This window comes from Pogona vitticeps, chromosome W (assembly GCF_051106095.1).
Source record: "Pogona vitticeps strain Pit_001003342236 chromosome W, PviZW2.1, whole genome shotgun sequence".
NCBI lineage: Eukaryota > Metazoa > Chordata > Lepidosauria > Squamata > Agamidae > Pogona > Pogona vitticeps.
Genome location: NC_135798.1, coordinates 173,965 through 193,880, shown reverse-complemented (window position 1 = coordinate 193,880; position 19,916 = coordinate 173,965). Strand labels below are relative to the sequence as shown.

Genomic DNA, 19,916 nt, shown 5'->3' with positions numbered 1-19,916 from the left:
ACTGATCGATAAGCAAACAAAAGGGATTGCAGCTTCTGGTCCCAATTGTTTGGATTCTCTGCCAAGTAAGCCCTAATCATGCGCATTAGAGTCCCATTGAACTTCTCAGTTAACCCATTACTTTCAGGGTGATAGGCAGTGGTTTCCTTGTGCTTAATTCCACAGATTTGCCATAACCGTTTCATGAGCTTCGATGTGAACGATGCGCCCAAATCTGTGATTATTTCTGAGGCAAATCCCATCCTGGACATATACCCCACCAAGGCATCTGCCACTGTGTTAGTTTCGATGTTAGTCAAGGGAATGGCTTCAGGGTACCTCGTGGCATGGTCCACAATGGTGAGAATGAACCTGTTCCCCCTCTTCGTGGCCTTGGGCAAAGGTCCCACAATATCCACCCCTATGCATTTGAACGGAGTGTCAATCACAGGCAAAGGGCACAACTTTGCTTTGGTCCTGTCACGGTTATTCCCCTGCCTTTGACACACATCATATTGTTTACAGAATTCTTTGATCTGCTTCCCTATTTCAGGCCAGTAAAAATTCTGTGTGATTCTCTGCTGTGTTTTGTTCACCCCTAAGTGTGCAGCAAACATGTCAGAGTGCCCCCTTTGTAAGATCATGGGGCGATACTTTTCAGGTACCACTAGCTGACTTCTGATCCCATCTCCCCCTTTTGAGATATTCCTCAGGGTCTCTCTATACAAAATCCCCTTTTTCTCTAGAAATCTCACTGGGGTTTCAGGTGTTAGCTGGGCGTCTGTCACCTGTTCAAAACACTTTTGGAGAGTGGCGTCTGCCTTTTGCTCTTGTCCAAATCTGCTGTCTGTGGTTAAGGTTTCCACCACAGCTTCTGAACTCCCCTCTGCTTCCGTCTCTGGCTCATCATTACCCCCCTGAACTGTCCCCGCGGTGGCTTGTGAACGTGTAATCACTAGCACCCGTTTCACATGTTCAGCCAGGTCATTTCCCACGAGCACGGCTGCTGGCAGAGTCGATGAAATCGCTAGCCGCCAAACTCCCCTCCAGCCTTGAAAGTTCACAGGTACCTCCGCTACTGGCAGTGAGATCACCTGCCCCTCAATCCCTGCCACCTTCATGCTCTCATTTGGGATTATATATTCCCTAGGAATGATATCTGGATGGCACAGGGTCACCTGGGAACAAGTGTCCCGCAGCCCCCGATACTGATGGCCAAGTATTCCTACGTCCACCCCTGCTGTTTCAAACAACTGAGAATCTGTTCTCACAAGCAAGCATCGCTTGACCTCCACAAGAGGACCATTTTCCTCAGCCTGATCAGCAGATGTAGCTGTTCCAGATTGAGTAGCCAGGGCAACAGGCTCCCTCAGTGACAATGAGCCTTGCTCTTTCTGGACACAGAACACCGCTTTTGGCTTGGTTCCACTCGAATCCTGAGGCACAATTCCTTTTAGCTGCTTTAATTTCTCACACTCTGAGATTAGATGGCCCTTTCCCTGACAGAAGTAACATTTTCTGCTATATTTTGAGTCTTTCTCATCCTGTTTTGGTTTTCCCTCCAAAATCTGAGGTCTTGGTTTCATGTCTGAGGGCTTCCCTTCACCATGGGCCCCTCCCCCTTGCTGGCTTTTCCCTGGTCCCTGAGAGTACTTGCTGTAGGTTTCTTTAGGTTTCCCCATCGCTTTCCCCTCACCCAAGGGCTTTCTTATTTGCGAAATAAAATCTGCGATCTCGGCTGCTTCTGCCACAGATTTTGGTTTCCTTTCCCTCACCTGGAATTTCAGTTCCCCATGCAGGACTGAATAGAACTGTTCCAGCGCTATCAAGTCTTTGAGCTGCTGAAAGGTCTCTGTCCCCTCCTGAGATAGCCATTTCTCTAGCAGCCTCACCAATTGGGCCCCCACTTGGGTAAAAGTCTGCTCTGGTTTCTTGGTGATTGACCTGAATCTTTGCCTCAGCTGTTCCGCATTTATCCCATGTCTTGCAAACACCAGTTTTTTAAACTCTGCAAAATCTTTCATCAGTTCCTGTGGCATCTCTGAATAAACTTCAGCAAGGCTACCACTGATTAAAGATCGCATGATGGTCATCTTCTCAGTTTCCCTTACTGAGAAGTCCACAAACGCTCTTTCCACTAAGGAAAAGAACACCTCAGGACAATCTCCCTTGTGGTACACAGGGAATTTCTTCAGGTCAGCTTTAGACAATTGGCCTCCCTCAGAATCCCTATTGTTATTATTGTTCTGATTCATCAGTTCCAATTTCCTTAACTCAAACGCCATTTTCTCTCTCTCCAATCTTTCTGCTCTTTCCATTCTCTCAATCTCAAATTGCCTTCTTTCTCTCTCTAATCTTTCCTCCATTTCCCTCACCCTCAGTTCATGCTGTTGGGCTATGAGCAATTTTCTGAGTTCTGGGTTCTGCTCTCCTGTGCTGTCACCCTGCACTGAGCCAAATTCATCCTCAGAACCTTGGTCAACCTGGGGGTCTTTCACTTCACCCATTTCTGCCATTTGGCTTCGAGTCAAGGGCATAATCCCCCCCCCCCCAGAACAGGCTGCTTTCAAAAGTCAAGCCTCAAAATAAAGCGACCACTTTTTTTTCCTTTTGCCTCAGAACCAGCTTTCTCTATAGATTGCTGCTGTCCTTCAGCACTAACTTGCAACAGTTGCGAGCTAGAGTCTACCCCCCTCTGCTGGGCCTCTCAGCAGACAAGCTAGCTCACTGCTATTTCACAGTTTTGCCTCAGCTTTTTTTTTCCCGCCAAAACAGGCTGCCTCAGAGCTCCCTAATCTAGCCCCCAATCTGAGGTTACACGTTCTTCTACTAGCTTACCCCCCCGTGAGGTAAGCCTAGAAGATTACCTACGCGCTCTCAGATTGTCCCTGACTAGACCCCCCTTGCTCTGGGCACACTTGCCAAGGCTTTGCTGGACCACTGGACAACTGGACCAGTCGTATCCCACACGCTGGACACCAATCAATGTGACAAACCCAGACCTACTGGGATCTGACACAGTTAACTAAGCTGCCACCAACCATTCCCTATAAGAAGTCACACAGACCAGGGATGGATTTTCAACAAAATAAAAGAATAAGGTTTATTTAGAACAACACACAGGGAAAATAAAATGATCAGGTGAATAAGATATAGTAACGTGGCTTAGTCTCATTCATACATGCACACAGTTTGGTTCACACAGAACACTTAACTTGAAGCACAGACCCTGAACCTATCAGTTCTGGCTAACCATACAGACACCTGAACCTATCAGGTTGGTACTGACTGACACACAGTAGTACCCTGTCTGACACACAGACTCCCACTCAAGCTTCTTGTCACAGCTCTTCTCCCAACTTCTCCCCCAGCTCCACACACGCTCCACATATATATACAGTACAGCCCCTCCTCCTGATGTCCCGCCTTCCACTCCCCATAGGATGGAACTTTCCCTCCAAACCCATGACAGACAGGTAACATCAGTGCTGTATGTAACACCCACCAGTAATCTACACACCCGATTTGATACGGCAATTCCATACTACCTATCCCAATCGACCCGGCCCATCTGAAGGGGGGAGCCCTGGGGAGGGGGATAGTGTCATGAGTGCAGCTGAAGACCTGGAACCAGAAGGGTTAACTGAGGCTGAGGAGAATGCTGAGAAATCAGAAACACCTGAATTGCCTCCAGATTCTCCTTCCCCAGCAGACAAGCTTCGGGCCAGGCTTTGGGGAAGACTTATGGCAAAAAGGTCAGAGGATCACTCGAAGGCTGTCCACAGAAACATCCATTCAACTAGCCCTGAGTATTGACAGGATGGAAAGGTTTCCAGCAGCTCCAGGGGCTGTTTTGCTATAAAACAGCTCCTAGTCAGGTAGAATTCTGTGGAAGCAACGAGTCAAAACCCCTGACTTGCATCCACGCTCCTACAACCTTGAACCATGTTTTCTGAACTCTTGACTCTGAACTCTGACCTTGGACTACGTTGTGTGTTTGGACCATGGACTCTGACTTTGGACTACATTGTGTGTTTGACTCTGGACTCTGACCTTGGACTACGTTCTGTGAGTTGGTTTGGTAATTGCATATCGGCTTTACATTCCTAGTATTCCTGACTTTGGACTGGCTTATCGGACCTCAGCTGTTGTAACCCCCGGGAACGTGACAGATGGAAAAATAAATCTTATGCTTCTGGAAAAGAATCCCAGACGGTGATACCATCGGACAGGATTTAAGAGAATTGAGTTTTGTGAATGCAGTTTGGCTTGGACGTATTTCTCTTTTCCTTTTCCTGGACTCTGTGAACTTTTAATAACAGAATCTGGTGGTTTTCTGGAGAAGAAAGAAGGAGCTGACGTGGTCGACTGGACTGAGGAGTATCAATGGTTAATGGAAAGGTCATAAGACGGGCTTCAAAGACAACTACTGGACAGTTTGAGACTGTTGTAATTGTTGTTTTGTTTGTTGGAATGTGTGTGAGTCTGATAATAGTAGTTTGCTAAACTCTGGAGAAGAAGAAATAATTGTGCCATGGTTCTATTTGATTTTGAGTTTGCTGGGTTAAAAGTTTTATATTATAATATTTGGATAAAGATTGGAGGGAGATCTAAGGGGAGGTTTATGATTAGGGGTTTGGATTGTTGATCAAATTCTGGAAACTGCTGAAGGATATCTAAGGGGCGATCATTGTGGTTAAGGGCATAGTATTATCTATACAAACCCCACTCATTGGAAAGCCTGAGATGGCCTCCAAAAATTTAAGACATCAAATGGAGACTTGGTCTGTTCAATCCCAAAGTTTTGGAATAGTGGTACAAGAAATAGAAAAGGAATGGCAGATTACTATGCAAAAAACAATAATAACAGGGTTTCAGCAAGTGATGAAAGAGGGGACAGTAGATGCCAAACAACACTTAAATGAAGTTGAACAAACTTCAGAACCGTCTTTATTGGGCATGACACCAGGTAACATAGATGGGATAGAGAGTTATCCAGTGACCTATGCAGCTTCCAAAATCAAAAAGCATTATGTTGAAAATCTTAAGAAAGCAGAGATACTGAAACAAGAGAATCTTATTGTTAAAATATGGGAAGTGAAAAAAATGGATATTCTGTCAGATGGGCTGAAAGACTGTTCAATTCAAAAGAAAACTGAACGATGGGATGTATTGTATAAATGGCTGCAGTTACCAGATAGTGTTGGAGTAACATAGAATTAAACTAAAATTAAATAAGATGAAAGCAGGAGGGTAATCAAACTGTAAAAAAGCAAAAAGTTGATTTGTTATTGTAATATGAATTGATCGGATGATCGTATACTCTGTGTTCTCCTATCCCCCTAACCCTATTTCCCTCTTCCCTATTCCCCCTTACTTTTTGTATACTTTACCGTGTCCTTAAATAAAAACTTAAAAATAAATAAATAAATAAACAAATCCAGTTTAATAGAAGACTCCACGGAGAAAATTCAGGTTTTGCTGTTGATGATCTTCAAGCTAAAGATGATGCCCTCCTAAGTAACTGGAGCTGGCTATGGTCCTGGTTACCAAATATTTCTTGGCTTCGTACGTTGATTATATATGCTGTTGTCATTTTTGTGATACTTATTCTTCTTTGCTGTTGCATTCTATGTATCCCTTCACTGATTTCTACCTTCCGTGATTGCTGTCAACCACGGTCACCTGTTGGTCTAACACGTAGACAACTTTATCAAATTAAGTACCATGCCTTACCTTCAATTCCTGCTAAAGATTTTGAGGATGTTTATAATTGAGATATGATGATCCACAAGAAATAGAATAAAAAGTGTGGGGATGTTGGAAATACTATGCATACGCACAGGTTATTATATTCATTTATGTTTAATTGCTGTGCCATTACCTACGTGTCTAATGTCACGTACACATAACTGTCTGTTGTATAACCATACTGCATTGCGATTGCATTAATGGTTGTTGGGCAGTTTGTACTCAACGCCTTATTGGTTAATGTGAAATGTTATGTAATCTGTATGCCAATAAAAGGAGGTGTCCAGACTGATTTATGCAGATGCTTATGCTGATGCTTATGCTGATTCTGGAACATGCTTTGGAACTCCATTTTAAGTCTGCAGACTGATTATTTTCAGCTATCTCTCCCCACACCGCTCGTGTTGGAGCAGGATTCCAACAAGTGGTGCCCCGTGTGAGGCCTACATCGTCCAACAGGTCTGCCCAACCAGGACACTAGAATACACAACTTAAGGGTGAAGATGACGTCAGGCCTCTGGCCACTGACTGGACAGTGTGCTAGTCTATATGGTAATGACTTCTTTCTTTTGGCTCATGCAGAGGGTTGTGGACTCTTATGCTGTTGCTGCTGTATATAAATGTCAATAGATTTAGGTGCTAGAAGTCTAGTGTCTCTGTCTGATTTTCTTGACTGGTGGGTCTGGAAAAAGGAACTTCAGCAAGAGACGCTGCTAAAAAAAACTGTGCCACTCTGATTTAACCACTACTGAGGCTGATGAAGAGTTCTGGAGGTCTCCAAAGCTTACACACCAGACTGGAATTTCACAGTTGGCCCTAATGAAGGAAAGCTCACCCACCCAACCACCAATCCCCATGTGCACGGAACAGACCTCCTCGGCCTTTGCTTTTTCATTGACTTTCATCCCAAACACACCAGGGTAAAGATAACTTGGAATCTACAAGATGTATTTAAAATGAATTTGGTAGGTTGAGATAAGAGAGGTGAAAAGATAAAATTTAAAAACATTAATTTTTTCTGGTTTGGCAGAATTATTATTATTATTATTATTATTATTATTATTATTATTATTATTATTATTATTATTATTATTATTATTATTATTATTATTATTATTATTATTATTATTATTATTATTATCATCATCATCATCATCATCATCATCATCATCATCATCATCATCATCTTAATGTATTATATGCCACATTTCTCCCAACAAGGGGACTAAAGCGGATCAGAACATTAAAAATCACACAGTCAAAATTAAATCTCTTAAAATGAAATAGATCCCTAAATTAAATTTCCTATTCTGGATGTTACCAATAAAGATTACTGACATGTAGTTAAAATAATGTCAAATGATGATTAACATATATTGCAAGAATAGTAAAAACCTAGGGTTGATAAGTAACTGTGATACATATCACAAAAAGAAAAAGGTCATCATATACTCAATATTAAGTTATATTATGGAGCAAATGAATTTAATATGGAAAGAATTAGAAATGCATGGAAGGGAGGAAATTTTGGAAAACATTTTTTATCAAACAAAAAATTGGTGAAGAGGTTAAGAAGACTGATAAGCCTGTTTTTAAAAAATTGTTAGAAAGTTGGTAATATTACAGGGGAGACTTAAGTCTGCCAATCTCCCCTCTGACCAAAGTGGTTGAGAAATTTTCCAGAAATGCTTAAATGGGTTTATAAAAGATTGGATGAAATGGATACAAGATAGCAAGCAAATAGGGAAGCTGGTGGGAGAAAGGAGGATTTCATGAGGAAACATAGTTCAGTTAGAAAAATGGGCAAAAGAATGGAAAAGAAATGGTAGAAAACTTTGAGGAACGTACTGAAAAAAAGACTGAGGTTAGAAGCAATGAAAAACAGAAAGGAGACCGTAAGTGAAATGTACAACCCATGAGAAGAGACAGGATATAAACCCCAGGTGTTAAAAGGAAGACTTGGTTAAAGAAGCTGAAGGGAAAGATTGGAGTAAAATGTGGAATAACAGAATTATGAAGCCTACGTCCATAAGGGTTAAAGAAAATTGCTACAAAGTAAAATGGAGATGGCATTTAATTCCGGTGGCATTGAATATATTAAATAATGAATGCATCATCTCTGTTCTGGAAGTGTAAAAAAGAAAAAGGGACATATTTCCATATGTGGTGGTTCTGTCAAATAAGGAGGAAGGAACAGATGCTGGTTTTAAAGGAGATTAGAGGAAATAACTCGATTGAAACGCTGATTGCCTTATTGAATATGGTTAATAATAACCAAGGGAAGAAAGAAAAGGAATTAGCTATTAAATGGTGCCTATGTCAAAGGTCATATTTGCAAGGAACTGGAAAGGCGATTACCAAATTAACCCTGAGGAATAGTATAGAAAAATGTGGAATGTGGCCATTGATGACAATGGACTAATGAAATAAAAATTAGGAGAGGGATATTGAAAACTAGTAAGTTTAAAGCAATATGAAATTGTTTCCAAGACTATGTCTTTTGGAAAGCGAAGAGGGGTAGCCCGGGAGAATGATCAATGTGCTTTTGGAGAGAAACAGGGTGCTACGAAATGCAAAAATAACCATCATCCTAACCGCAACCTAGTCCCTAGGGGAAAGGTGGCAAGAGGTGGAGAAAGGTAGATGTGAGTAACGTGGGTTAATTTCAGCTGATGGGATGGTGTGTATTCTAACTTGCATCCTCTCTTTATTTTCTTTTTGCCATTTTTCCCTCAATAAAGAAGAGGTCCATTGGATCCTATAATCTCTGCCTGCATGTATCTTTCACCTCTTGATCTGACATTGGGATTCAAAATGGAAACATTTTCCCTCAATGTCCTCTCCTTATGACCAAAGTCCATCATCCCCAAACTTCATTTCAATGATGTTTTTGCAACAGATTCAGTATGTTTTGGGGAAATGATGGACAAAGATCCTGGCAAAAAAAATGTAAACACTGTGGGAACATTAGGGGAGAAATCCCCAACCCACATTTATGTACGTATGCATGTATGTGTGTGTGTATGTGTGTCCCATCTACCACTTGCTTAAAGCAAGTGGCGCCTTCTCTAAAATCCATGCCTGGGGCCCGATAAATGCACAAACGCCCACACCCGCACCCTGCAATCTCCCCACCTCTTAAGTTTCTTTCCAGAGGCTGTGCAAAGCTTCCCTTTTCCGTGTGAGAACCTCCCGGCAGGAGCCCTTCTTGAGGAAGAGACCGCACGCCTTCCTCCTCTTTGGGTCTCCAGCTTTCCCTTCCCTTCCTTTCAAGGGCAGCTGAGGCTCTGCGCCCGGCCAGGGGAGACCCTGCCTTGGTCCTCGCAGGAAGAAGCCGAAGAGATACAGGAAAAAGGTTGGCGGGCGATCTTCTGGGACAGCATCAGTCCTGCAAAAACCATTCTCAGAACTTGGAAGAGGTCATCAAGGATCACTTTCCCTCTCAAAGTGGGAGAAACGGCATCCTTTGGGATATTAATCCCCTTAATTCTGCAGAAGAAACTCATGGTGGAAAATTAACAGAAGGTGTTTCTCTCTTAAAGATGTTCCTGAGATGTCAGGTGGAAGGATAACAGATGCTCCCCAAATCAATCAATCAACTGGAACCTACCAAAAAGATACCATGGATAGAAGCGAGAAGAAGACGGCTCTTTTCCATCTTTCCTTCCCCAAAAATCCCCACATGCAGGAGTGAATTCTTCACTTCATCCTCTTGGATCCCAAAAGAGGAAAGGAGAAATTCAGGGGAGGCCCCATGCTAGGCTGTCCAGGGTTGGAATCTCACCGACAGCACCTGTTCTTGGTGACCACAGGGTTGGGCCAAGCAGGACCGGGAACCAAAAGAAAAACACTCTGCACATGTTCAGAGAGGCTCTGCTGTAGACAGTAAAACTGGGACTCACACAACCCAGGTTGAAACCTCCACTCAGCCAGGGAACTGACAGTGTGTGTTTGCTTTCACAGACCAGAGGTCCCCAGAACGGGGCGACAGAAGGAAGTTTACAGAACAGACTCAAAGTGAACCTCAGGATATGGGGATTTCACACCAACTCAGTCTCCTTTGCACTGTCACGCCCCATCTCGGTGGCCCCTCTTGCCCTCACCAGGCACCACGGAAGATGTGTTAGAAGGAGCCCTCCAAACGCTCCTGATGCTTCCTGCGATTCGGCTAAAATTTTCTGAAATACTGATGTAAGCTTTACAATGTCTTACATCCTGGTAGTCATAGCGTTTTCATTTAATAAATTAAAAAAACAATGTCACATCTGATCTCAAAGAATGAAAGAGATCTCACCTGCTATTCAAGTTTTTGGGAGGCTTCGGAGTTTGATTCTAGCCTTTTCATCCAGAGAAAAGTTGGGAGAGCATCAGGTGAGTCTCACCCCATCCTAGGGAGAAAAGAAAAAAACAAATTATTCTGGAGCCTTCTTGGATGGACAAAACCAAAAGCTTTCCCTTAGGAAATTGAAAGTTTTCCCTTAGCATAGAAGCCTTTATCTTTTTGACAATCTGGGGGATTCAATTCTTTTTTTTAATCACCACATTATCAATGTGGGGGGGACTGTTTGCTTCTATACCCATGATTCCAAAAGCCAGGAAATAGCCCCAAACTACTGTATAAGCCCCTTCACGGATTGCTGCCTCTTCAAAGCATTTGATGGATTAATGGAACATCCCTGGGAATTAGGACAAACTCTTTCAGCCCAATGGTGCTGCAATCCCTCAAAACAAAAATTTGGGCTTGATCCTGATTATAGTGAAAGTACAAATTCACCATTCATATAGGGAATACAGGAAGACTGACTCTGCCCAAGATTTGCACAAATATCTCTCCCTAAAAACTCAATTCATGGATTGCTGCCTGGTCGTGGTGAAGGGGCTTGAGTAATTCAGAGAAGCTATGGGCTAAGCTATGCAGGGACACCCAAGACGGACAGGTCATAGTGGAGAGTTCTGACTAAACGCAATCCAACTGGGGTAGGAACCGGCAATTCCACTCCAGTATCTTTGCCAAGAATGCCCCATGATCAGAAACAAAAGGTTAAAAGATATGACGCTGGAAGATGGGACCCTCAGGTCAAAAGGCGTCCAACAAGTTACTGAGGAAGAGCGGAGGACAAATACAAGTAGCTCCAGTGCTAATGAAGCGGTTGGGCCAAAGCCGAAAGGACGCTCAGCTGTGGACGTGCCTGGAAGTGAAAGGAAAGTCCGATGCTGCAAAGAAAAATACTGCTACCTTGGGAGGCTGGATGTGGTCAAACAGGAGATGGCAAGAATAAACATTGACATCCTGGGCGTCAGTGAACTAAAATGGACAGGAATGGGTGAATTCAACTCAGATGATTATCATAACTACTATTGTGGACAAGAAACCCGTAGAAGGAATGGAGTAGCCCTCATAGTCAACAAAAGAGTGGGAAAAGCTGTAATGGGGTATAATATCAAAAATAATAGAATGATGTCAATACGAATCCAAGGCAGACCTTTCAACATCACAGTAATCCACGTTTATGCACCAACCACCAATGCTGAGACCGAAATTGACCAATTTTATGGAGATTTACAACAGCTTCTAGAACTAACCCCAAAGAAAGATGTTCTTCTCATTCTAGGGGATTGGAATGCTAAAGTCGGGAGTCAAGAGATAAAAGGAACAACAGGGAAGTTTGGCCTTGGAGTTCAAAACGAAGCAGGGCAACGGCTAATAGAGTTTTGTCAAGAGAACAAGCTGGTCATCACAAACACTCTTTTCCAACAGCACAAGAGGAGACTCCATACATGGAAATCACCAGATGGGCAATACCATAATCAGATTGATTATATTCTCTGCAGCCAAAGATGGAGAAGCTCTATACAGTCAGCAAAAACAAGACCTGGAGCTGATTGTGGCTCTGATCATCAGCTTCTCATAGCAAAATCCAAACTTAAACTGAAGAGAGTAGGAAAAACCACTGGGCTACTCAGGTATAATCTAAACCAAATCCCTGATGAATACAGAGTGGAAGGACGAACAGATTTAAGGAACTCGATTTGGTGGACAGAGTGCCTGAAGAACTTTGGATAGAGGCTCGTAACATTGTACAGGAGGCAGCAACAAAAATCATCCCAAACAAAGAAAATGCAAGAAATCAAAGTGGCTGTCCAACGAGGCCTTACAAATAGCAGAGAGGAGAAGGGAAACAAAATGTAGGGGAGATAGGGAAAGTTACAGAAAATTGAATACAGACTTCCAAAGAACAGCAAAGAAAGACAAGAGGGCCTTCTTAAATGAATAATGCAAAGAAATAGAGGAAAAGAATAGAAAAGGAAAAACCAGAGATCTGTTCAGGAAAATCGGAGATATTAAAGGAACATTTTGTGCAAAGATGAACATGATAAAGGACAAAAATGGGAGAGATCTCACAGTAGCAGAAGATATCAAGATGAGGTGGCAAGAATACACAGAGGAACTATACCAGAAAGATTTGGATATCCCAGACAACCCAGACAGTGTGGTTGCTGACCTAGAGCCAGACATCCTGGAGAGTGAAGTCAAGTGGGCCTTAGAAAGCTTGTCTAACAACGAGGCCAGTGGATGTAATGGCATTCCAGTGGAACTATTTAAAATCTTGAATGATGACGCTGTTAAAGTGCTACATTCAATATGCCAGTAAGTTTGGAAAACAGTGGCCAGAGGACTGGAAATGATCACTCTACATCCCAATCCCAAAGAAAGGCAGTGCCAAAGAATGCTCCAACTACCGTACAATTGCACTCATTTCACACACTACCAGGGTTATGCTCAAAATCACACAAGGTAGGCTTCAGCAGTATGTGGACCGAGAACTCCCAGAAGTACAAGCTGGATTCCAAAGAGGCAGAGGAACTAGAGACCAAATTGCTAACTTGCGCTGGATTATGGAGAAAGCCAGAGAGTTCCAGAAAAATATTTACTTCTGCTTCATTGACTACACAAAAGCCTTTGACTGTGTCGACCACAGCAAACTATGGCAAGTTCTTAAAGAAATGGGAGTGTCTGACCACCTTATCCGTCTACTGAGAAACCTATATGTGGGACAGGAAGCAACAGTTAGAACTGGATACGGCGCAACTGAATGGTTCAAAATTGGGAAAGGAGTACGACAGGGGTGTATATTGTCTCCCTTCTTATTTAACTTATATGCAGAATACATCATGCAAAAGGCTGGACTGGAGGAATCCCAAGCCGGAATTAAGATTGCAGGAAGAAATATCAACAACCTCCGATATGCAGATGATACCACTCTGATGGCAGAAAGTGAGGGGGAATTAAGGAACCTTGTAATGAGGGTGAAAGAGGAGAATGCAAAAAATGGTCTGAAGCTCAACATCAAAAAAACCACAATCATGGCCACTGGTCCCATCACCTCCTGGCAAATAGAAGGGGAAGATATGGAGGCAGTGACAGATTTTACTTTCTTGGGCTCCATGATCACTGCAGATGGTGACAGCAGCCCTGAAATTAAAGACGCCTGCTTCTTGGAAGGAAAGCGATTACAAACCTAGGCTCCAATACTTCCTGGAAAAGACCCTGATGTTGGGAAAGTGTGAAGGCAAGAGGAGAAGGGGATGACAGAGGATGAGATGGTTGGACAGTGTCACTGAAGCTACCAAGATGAATTTGACCAAACTCCGGGAGGCAGCAGAGGATAGGAGGGCCTGGCGTGCTCTGGTCCATGGGGTCACAAAGAGTCAGACACGACTTAATGACTAAACGAACGCTGTATAATATTGTGCCCGCCTTGCCAGCAGAAAAAAGGAGGCCAAGCCTGACAGAGCAAAGGGCATCTGAGGGGTGGCCACACCCAAGGAAGCCATCCAGAGGGTCTACAGCAGGGGGTCCCCCCAACCTTGGGCATCCGGATGTTCTTGGACTTCCACTCCCAGAAATCCTGGCCAGCAGAGCGGGTGGTGGAGCCTTCTGGGAGTTGCAGTCCAAGAACCTCTGGAGGCCCAAGGTTGGGGACCCCTGGACTCTGCAGGAGACCCTCTTCTGCTCTTTGCCCTTCACAGCCCTGACCACACAGCTTTGTTTCTGGGGGAGGAGTGGTCACTTGACGATAAAGGGGAGTCAGATTCTGGGATGTTCCCTCGTGTGGTGTCACTCTGGGAACGGCAGAGGTGCTGGGGGACGGACTCCTGTTCAACCCCCTTCACCCTCAGCCTTTGGAGTGTTTCAGGTTTCCATTAATTCCCCGCAGTATTTCACAGAGGCAAGAAAAACCAGAGACTGTCCGGAATATGGTGGTCTGGCACACACACACCCCGTATGATGATGACACACAACTTCCGTCTGCTTTTTAAGACCTTCCAGGAGGACCTTCGCTCAGCCTCTCCGGCCCCCAAGATCTGGCCATCCAGCCGGCCACCATCCCCTGCGCCAATGAAAACAGAAAGACATAAATAAGCAAAGAGGAGAAAGGCAGGAGAAAAGTAATTTTGAATGAATGCATGAAAGAATGAATAAATTCTAAGCTAATTAAGAATCTAATGACTGAATTTCCTGCCTCTAAGAAAGTCTCTTCCTGGAAACCAAGAGGAGATTCAGACAATTTCCTGGGAATACTTTTTAAACCAAAAATCAGCGCCAGCAAACCTGTCACATGACTCCACACACATACTTTTCGTAGTGTAGGAAAGGGGTAGCCCCTCTCCCCAGGGGCTCTCCTGCCCCCCAATTGCTGTGGGTGGGAAGAGTCCAGGGGAGGGGGGAGTTTGAGGGTCTGGGTTGAGGTCAGGGCCTTGTTCCTGTGCCCTGAACTTCCCTCCCTTGCAGGGGCATCAGCAGCCGCCTTGGCTGCCATATGGGCGGCATAGAAATGAAATATCATCCTCATCATCCACATCCCTCCCTCCCTCCCTCCCAGCCAACCCCTTGTCTTCTGCCCCTCCCTTCCAAGTCCCATTTATTTGAGCCCCCTCCTACCCCCCAACCCCCACTCCCTCCCCCTTGCAGCTTCCCCTCTTCCCTTCTCTCCCCCCCCACAAAGAAGGCCCCCAATTCCCACTTGGGGCTTTCCCGGAACTCCCCCCCCAAGCTTTCCAACAAAAGAGGATTCCTTGGGGGGGGGGCTCAAGCTCAGACTTTGGCTGGAGAAGGTGGGGGGGGAGAGGTGAGCTTGAGGGGACTCCGAGAGAAAAACAAAAACATACAAACATGGCCCATGACTTCCCATCTCTCTTTCCCCACACACAGACAGACAGACAGACAGACAGACAGACAGACAGACAGACAGACAGAGAGAGAGAGAGAGAGAGAGAGAACACACACAAGCCCCACAGGAGTGTGGGTGGGGTGCGGTGGTACTTTGGCCATCTCAGGAGAAGAGAAAACTCCCTGGAAAAGCCCCTGATGTTTGGAAAGTGTGAAGGCAAGAGGAGGAGGAGGGGACGACCGAGGACCAGGTGGATGGACAGGGTCACCGAAGCCACCAACATGAACTTGAGCCCCAACTCCGGGCGGCAGTGGAAGACAGGAGGGCCTGGCGTGTGCTCTGGTCCATGGGGGGGGTCACGAAGAGTCGGACATGACTAGACGACAACCCCCCCCCCCAGGTCTGGGATCTGGTCGGCCCTCCCCTCTCCCCCATCCACAGCTTCTGAAGAGTCCCCTTCAAACCCCATAGACTGGGAGGGGGGATCCAGAGGACGCTCAGGATGGCAGGCCAAGCATCTGGTGGGGGGGGAAAGGAGGGGAGCCCCATCGCCCCCCAGCTGACCCCCCCTCGTCACCCCGAAAGGGCCCATTTCTGGGACCCCCCCTCGTGCCCTCCCTTTGCAAACCCCCCTCCCTCCCTCCCTCCCTCCCAGCCAACCCCTTGTCTTCTGCCCCTCCCTTCCAAGTCCCATTTATTTGAGCCCCCTCCTACCCCCCAACCCCCACTCCCTCCCCCTTGCAGCCTCCCCTCTTCCCTTCTCTCCCCCCCCACAAAGAAGGCCCCCAATTCCCACTTGGGGCTTTCCCGGAACTCCCCCTCCAAGCTTTCCAACAAAAGAGGATTCCTTGGGGGGGGGGCTCAAGCTCAGACTTTGGCTGGAGAAGGTGGGGGGGGAGAGGTGAGCTTGAGGGGACTCCGAGAGAAAAACAAAAACATACAAACATGGCCCATGACTTCCCATCTCTCTTTCCCCACACACAGACAGACAGACAGACAGACAGACAGACAGACAGACAGACAGACAGACAGACAGACACAAGCCCCACAGGAGTGTGGGTGGGGTGCGGTGGTACTTTGGCCATCTCATGAGAAGAGAAAACTCCCTGGAAAAGCCCCTGATGTTTGGAAAGTGTGAAGGCAAGAGGAGGAGGAGGGGACGATGGAGGACCAGGTGGATGGACAGGGTCACCGAAGCCACCAACATGAACTTGACCCCCAACTCCGGGCGGCAGTGGAAGACAGGAGGGCCTGGCATGTGCTCTGGTCCATGGGGGGGGGGTCACGAAGAGTCAGACACGACTAGACGACAACTCCCCCCCCAGGTCTGGGATCTGGTCGGCCCCTCCCTCTCCCCCATCCACAGCTTCTGAAGAGTCCCCTTCAAACCCCATAGACTGGGAGGGGGGATCCCGAAGAGGCTCAGGATGGGAGGCCAGGCATCGGGGGGGGGGGGAAAGGAGGGGAGCCCCATCGCCCCCCAGCTGACCCCCCCTCGTCACCCCGAAAGGGCCCATTTCTGGGACCCCCCTCGTGCCCTCCCTTTGCAGACCCCCCTCCCTCCCTCCCTCCCTCCCTCCCTCCTCCCCATATCCTGCATCCCATACCCCGCTTCCGACCTGGGGGGGGTGAAGTTTGGGGAGGGGGTTTGCTGGAGGAAGGAGAAATTGGGGGGGGAGAAAGAGCAAGGGGAACCGCTTCCCCCCAAAAAAAAGGCTGCCTGCAAGATCTTGGGAAAGATGGGGGTCGAGGAGGACCCACCGACCCGCACAGAGAAAAAGGCCCGGGTGTCTCGCTCGGGGGGGGGGAGGGACTAGAGCGAAACCCCTCCCAGACTTCCCATTCGGGCCCCCTCCCAATTAACCCTCCCCCCACGCGAGGAGGAAGAGGAGGAGGAGGAGGAAGGCAGGGAGAAAAACAAAGGGACCCCCTCCCCCTCAAGGCCTTTCGTGCTTTGCAGACCGAGCGGACTGTGTGGGGGGGTTTCTGGGGTTGGAGGGTCTTCTCCATCTCTGCAACTCAGCCCCCCCCCCAAAAAAAGCGGTCCTGCACCCCCACCCCCACCGACCTGATGGCTCACCTCCTTGCCGGTCCTCTGGCGGGAAACTCGCGAGGAAGCCCCTCCCCCTCCCCCCCTTGCAAAGCAGCCTCTTCCCGAAGAACAATGGAGACCCAATGAGAACTCGGTCCTCCGTCTCGTCACCCGTTGCTGGGCAGAAGCTCTCCAGGACTGGGTCTCCTAGGCGGGCGTCCCCCCCCTGCCGTATTATGGCGGCTATGAGGGGGATGCCTGGCAACCCGGTGACATGCAGGGGAGAGGTTCTGGCTCCGCCCATAAGACAAGGGAGCCCCAATGAGAGCTCGCTCCTCCTCCTCCTCCTCCTCCTCCTCCTTGCGTGTCACCTGTCTCCGGGCGGAAGCCCCTCCCTCTGGAAGCCTGGCTGGGCAAGAACCCCCCTTTTCTTCCCCTCTCGAGTTACTGACTGACAGGCTGCCCTCCAAGCCCCACCCAGATCCCCTCCCTGGCTCACTCTCCGTCCCGCGCATGCGCTCCTCTTCCCCACAGAGGGGGGTGGGGTGGGGGTCTGTGACACGTGCGCAGTTGAGATGGCCGCCAGAAGGTCTCCCCTCAGGAAGGCGGTTGGGGGAGTTTTAGTGGCCCTTCTGGTAAGTAGAAAAATCCCCCCCCCGTGTGTCCCTGGGAGAGGTGGGGGTGAGGGGGTGGGGGGGGCTGAGTTTCCCCCAAGAGGATTCAGGATGGCGGGCAAGGCGTCTTTCTAGGAGGGGCGGGAGGCCTAAAACGTCCCTTCAAGGAAGAGCCTGGCCTGGAAGGAAGCTCCTCGGTTGCGTCCCTGGGAGGAAGGAGACGGCGGCGGCGGTTGGGGTCCTGCTCCTCCTCCTCTCTCTCTCTCTCTCTCTCTCTCTCTCTCAAAAGACACCCCCACCCCCACCCCACAAAAAACAAAGGCACAAGCAATCCAAGGCCAAGGAGGGAGGGCAGGGCCTCTCTGGGGCCCCGATCCCCAGGCGGTGGGCGAAGAGGCTCAGCGTCCGGTGGGGGGGGGGAGAAGGAGTTGAGATCCTGACAGGACATGTGAGGAACCAGGCGGGCGAGGCGTGTCAGGAAAGGCTCTTCGGAACAAGCTTTTTCGTGTTTTCGTGTGAGGGGGTAACGAGTTCTTTCCACCTCCCTCGGGGTCTGCCAGGCTTCGGCGCCTGTGAGAGTCGGTGCGTTTCGGGGGGGGCGACTCTTTCTGCAACCGGCTTGCACGTTTTGGGGGGCAGAAATGAGAGAAGGAGGCTATTCTGGGGAAGCGATACCCTTCCAGGTCACCAGAGTTGTTCGTTCTGTTTCTGTAGCTCAAGGGAAGCCGCGGCCATTCATTTCTGAACCCGAGTCGCTGCCTGTTTCTGTCAGCCTTTAGGCCGGATGAAGGAAAGGATGAAGGAAAGGGAGGTCATCCTCGGGAAAGCTGATTTCTCCAACGCCCGTCTGCTCTGTGGCCCTTTTGTGTGGGAGGTGCTCTTTCTCCTTTTTTAAAACCAGCACTTCCACACATTTGGTCCATTTGCCTTTTAAAACCCATAGGACTGTTTTTAATATTCTGGGCGGCCTGAGGCCCTCTGGCCAGGAGAAAAAGGGGGCTACGAATGAGACTTCCTAAATTCCGAAGGAAGATACAGGTATGTTTGCTTTGTCCAGTTGATTAGGCAAGACAAAGAAATCAAGGGCCTAAAGGCGGCCCAGAATGTTTAAAAACACAAAAATTGCTGAGCTGGAGAAGTTGAGTTCCTTGCCTTCAAAACATGCTGAAGGGACTGATGGGCAGCCGGAGCCTGATGAACAATTAATTAAGACTGAGGTTGCAAACTCCACAAGTGGGGGAGGGAGTGCTGTCTGCTCAGGCAGAGGTTTCTGCCTCTGAGCCAGGCCATTTCCCCCGGATATTTCTGTTGGGAGCAGAAAAGTGACCTTGATGTTGGGGCGCTCACTACCTTGGTGCATGCGCTCATAATCTCAAGATTAGACCGCTGTAATGCGCTCTACATGGGGCTACCTTTGAGGTTGCTGCGGAAACTACAGGTGGTGCAGAATGCGGGGGCGAGATTACTCGGAGTGAGAAGATACCAACATATCTCCCCCACTCTGGACGCACTGCATTGGCTGCCCATCCAATTCCGCATCGACTTCAAAGTGTTGATGCTTACCTACAAAGCCCTAAACGGTTTAGGACCTCGATACTTGGCAGAACACCTTCACCCACCAAGATCTACCCGTGTCACTCGCGTGAGCCAGGAGGTGAGGCTGAGCAGCCTAACGCCGAGGGAGGCCCGGAAGGAAAAGACTAGAAATCGGGCCTTCTCGGCGGTGGCTCCTCGTCTCTGGAACAATTTACCTCCTGAGATTCGCGCGGCCCCCTCGCTGGGTATTTTTAAGAAACAATTAAAAACATGGATGTTTAGGCAGGCCTTCCCAACTGATAACTCCTGACGACTCTTCCCTTTTCCTACAGCTTTCCCATACTGTTTAGTTTTTTGTTATGTATAATGGTTTTATTTGTATATTAATGTATTACTTTTATGTTGTTAGCCGCCTAGAGTGGTCCTAACACGACCAGATAGGCGGGATAGAAATAAAATACATAATAATAATTCTGTGCCGTCTCAAAGGGACAGGGCTGAATCTCTTTTGCCTTCCTCCCCCATGAAACCTCTCAGGTCGTCTTGGGCCGCAAAGGGACTTTTGTACGGAGCATTTGCCCAGGAATCCCGTTTGGATTTGGATTTGGAATAAAAGCATCTGCTTGTCATCCCAAAGACTTACAGAGAAAAGGTGTTTACAATGTCTGCAAAATCTTTTCACCCGTGAACTTTGGTCTAAATGTCAAATTTTTATATTTGACATTTTTAAAAACCAACTAAAAACATGGATGTTCATGCAGGCCTTCCCTCCAGTCAATATTTGATCTTTTCTCTTCATTTACCTTTTTTATTTATTCTTATTTTTTCCAT

General features: G+C 47.3%; 2 protein-coding genes across 29 annotated transcripts in view; one reads left to right on the top strand and one right to left on the bottom strand.

Moving 5' to 3' along the window:
• Positions 1–17,090, bottom strand: part of LOC140702927 (uncharacterized) — a 52,203-nt gene extending 35,113 nt beyond the window's left edge. For 5 of the 12 annotated variants that reach the window (XM_078382318.1, XM_078382321.1, XM_078382322.1 and 2 more), the window contains exons 1-3: positions 16,984–17,090; positions 14,013–14,123; positions 10,025–10,118 (exon numbers count right to left, since the gene is read on the bottom strand). The gene's annotated coding sequence lies outside the window, so the exon portion shown is untranslated. Of the gene's footprint in view, positions 1–10,024; positions 10,119–14,012; positions 14,124–16,971 lie in introns of all 12 variants that reach the window. The other 7 variants (XM_078382325.1, XM_072984839.2, XM_078382323.1 and 4 more) reach the window with 6 other exon arrangements.
• Positions 17,091–17,413: 323 nt separating this feature from the next.
• LOC140702914 (uncharacterized) overlaps positions 17,414–19,916 on the top strand; it is a 58,937-nt gene continuing 56,434 nt past the window's right edge. For 15 of the 17 annotated variants that reach the window (XM_078382296.1, XM_078382298.1, XM_078382295.1 and 12 more), the window contains exon 1: positions 17,414–17,570. The gene's annotated coding sequence lies outside the window, so the exon portion shown is untranslated. The other 2 variants (XM_078382309.1, XM_078382310.1) reach the window with 2 other exon arrangements.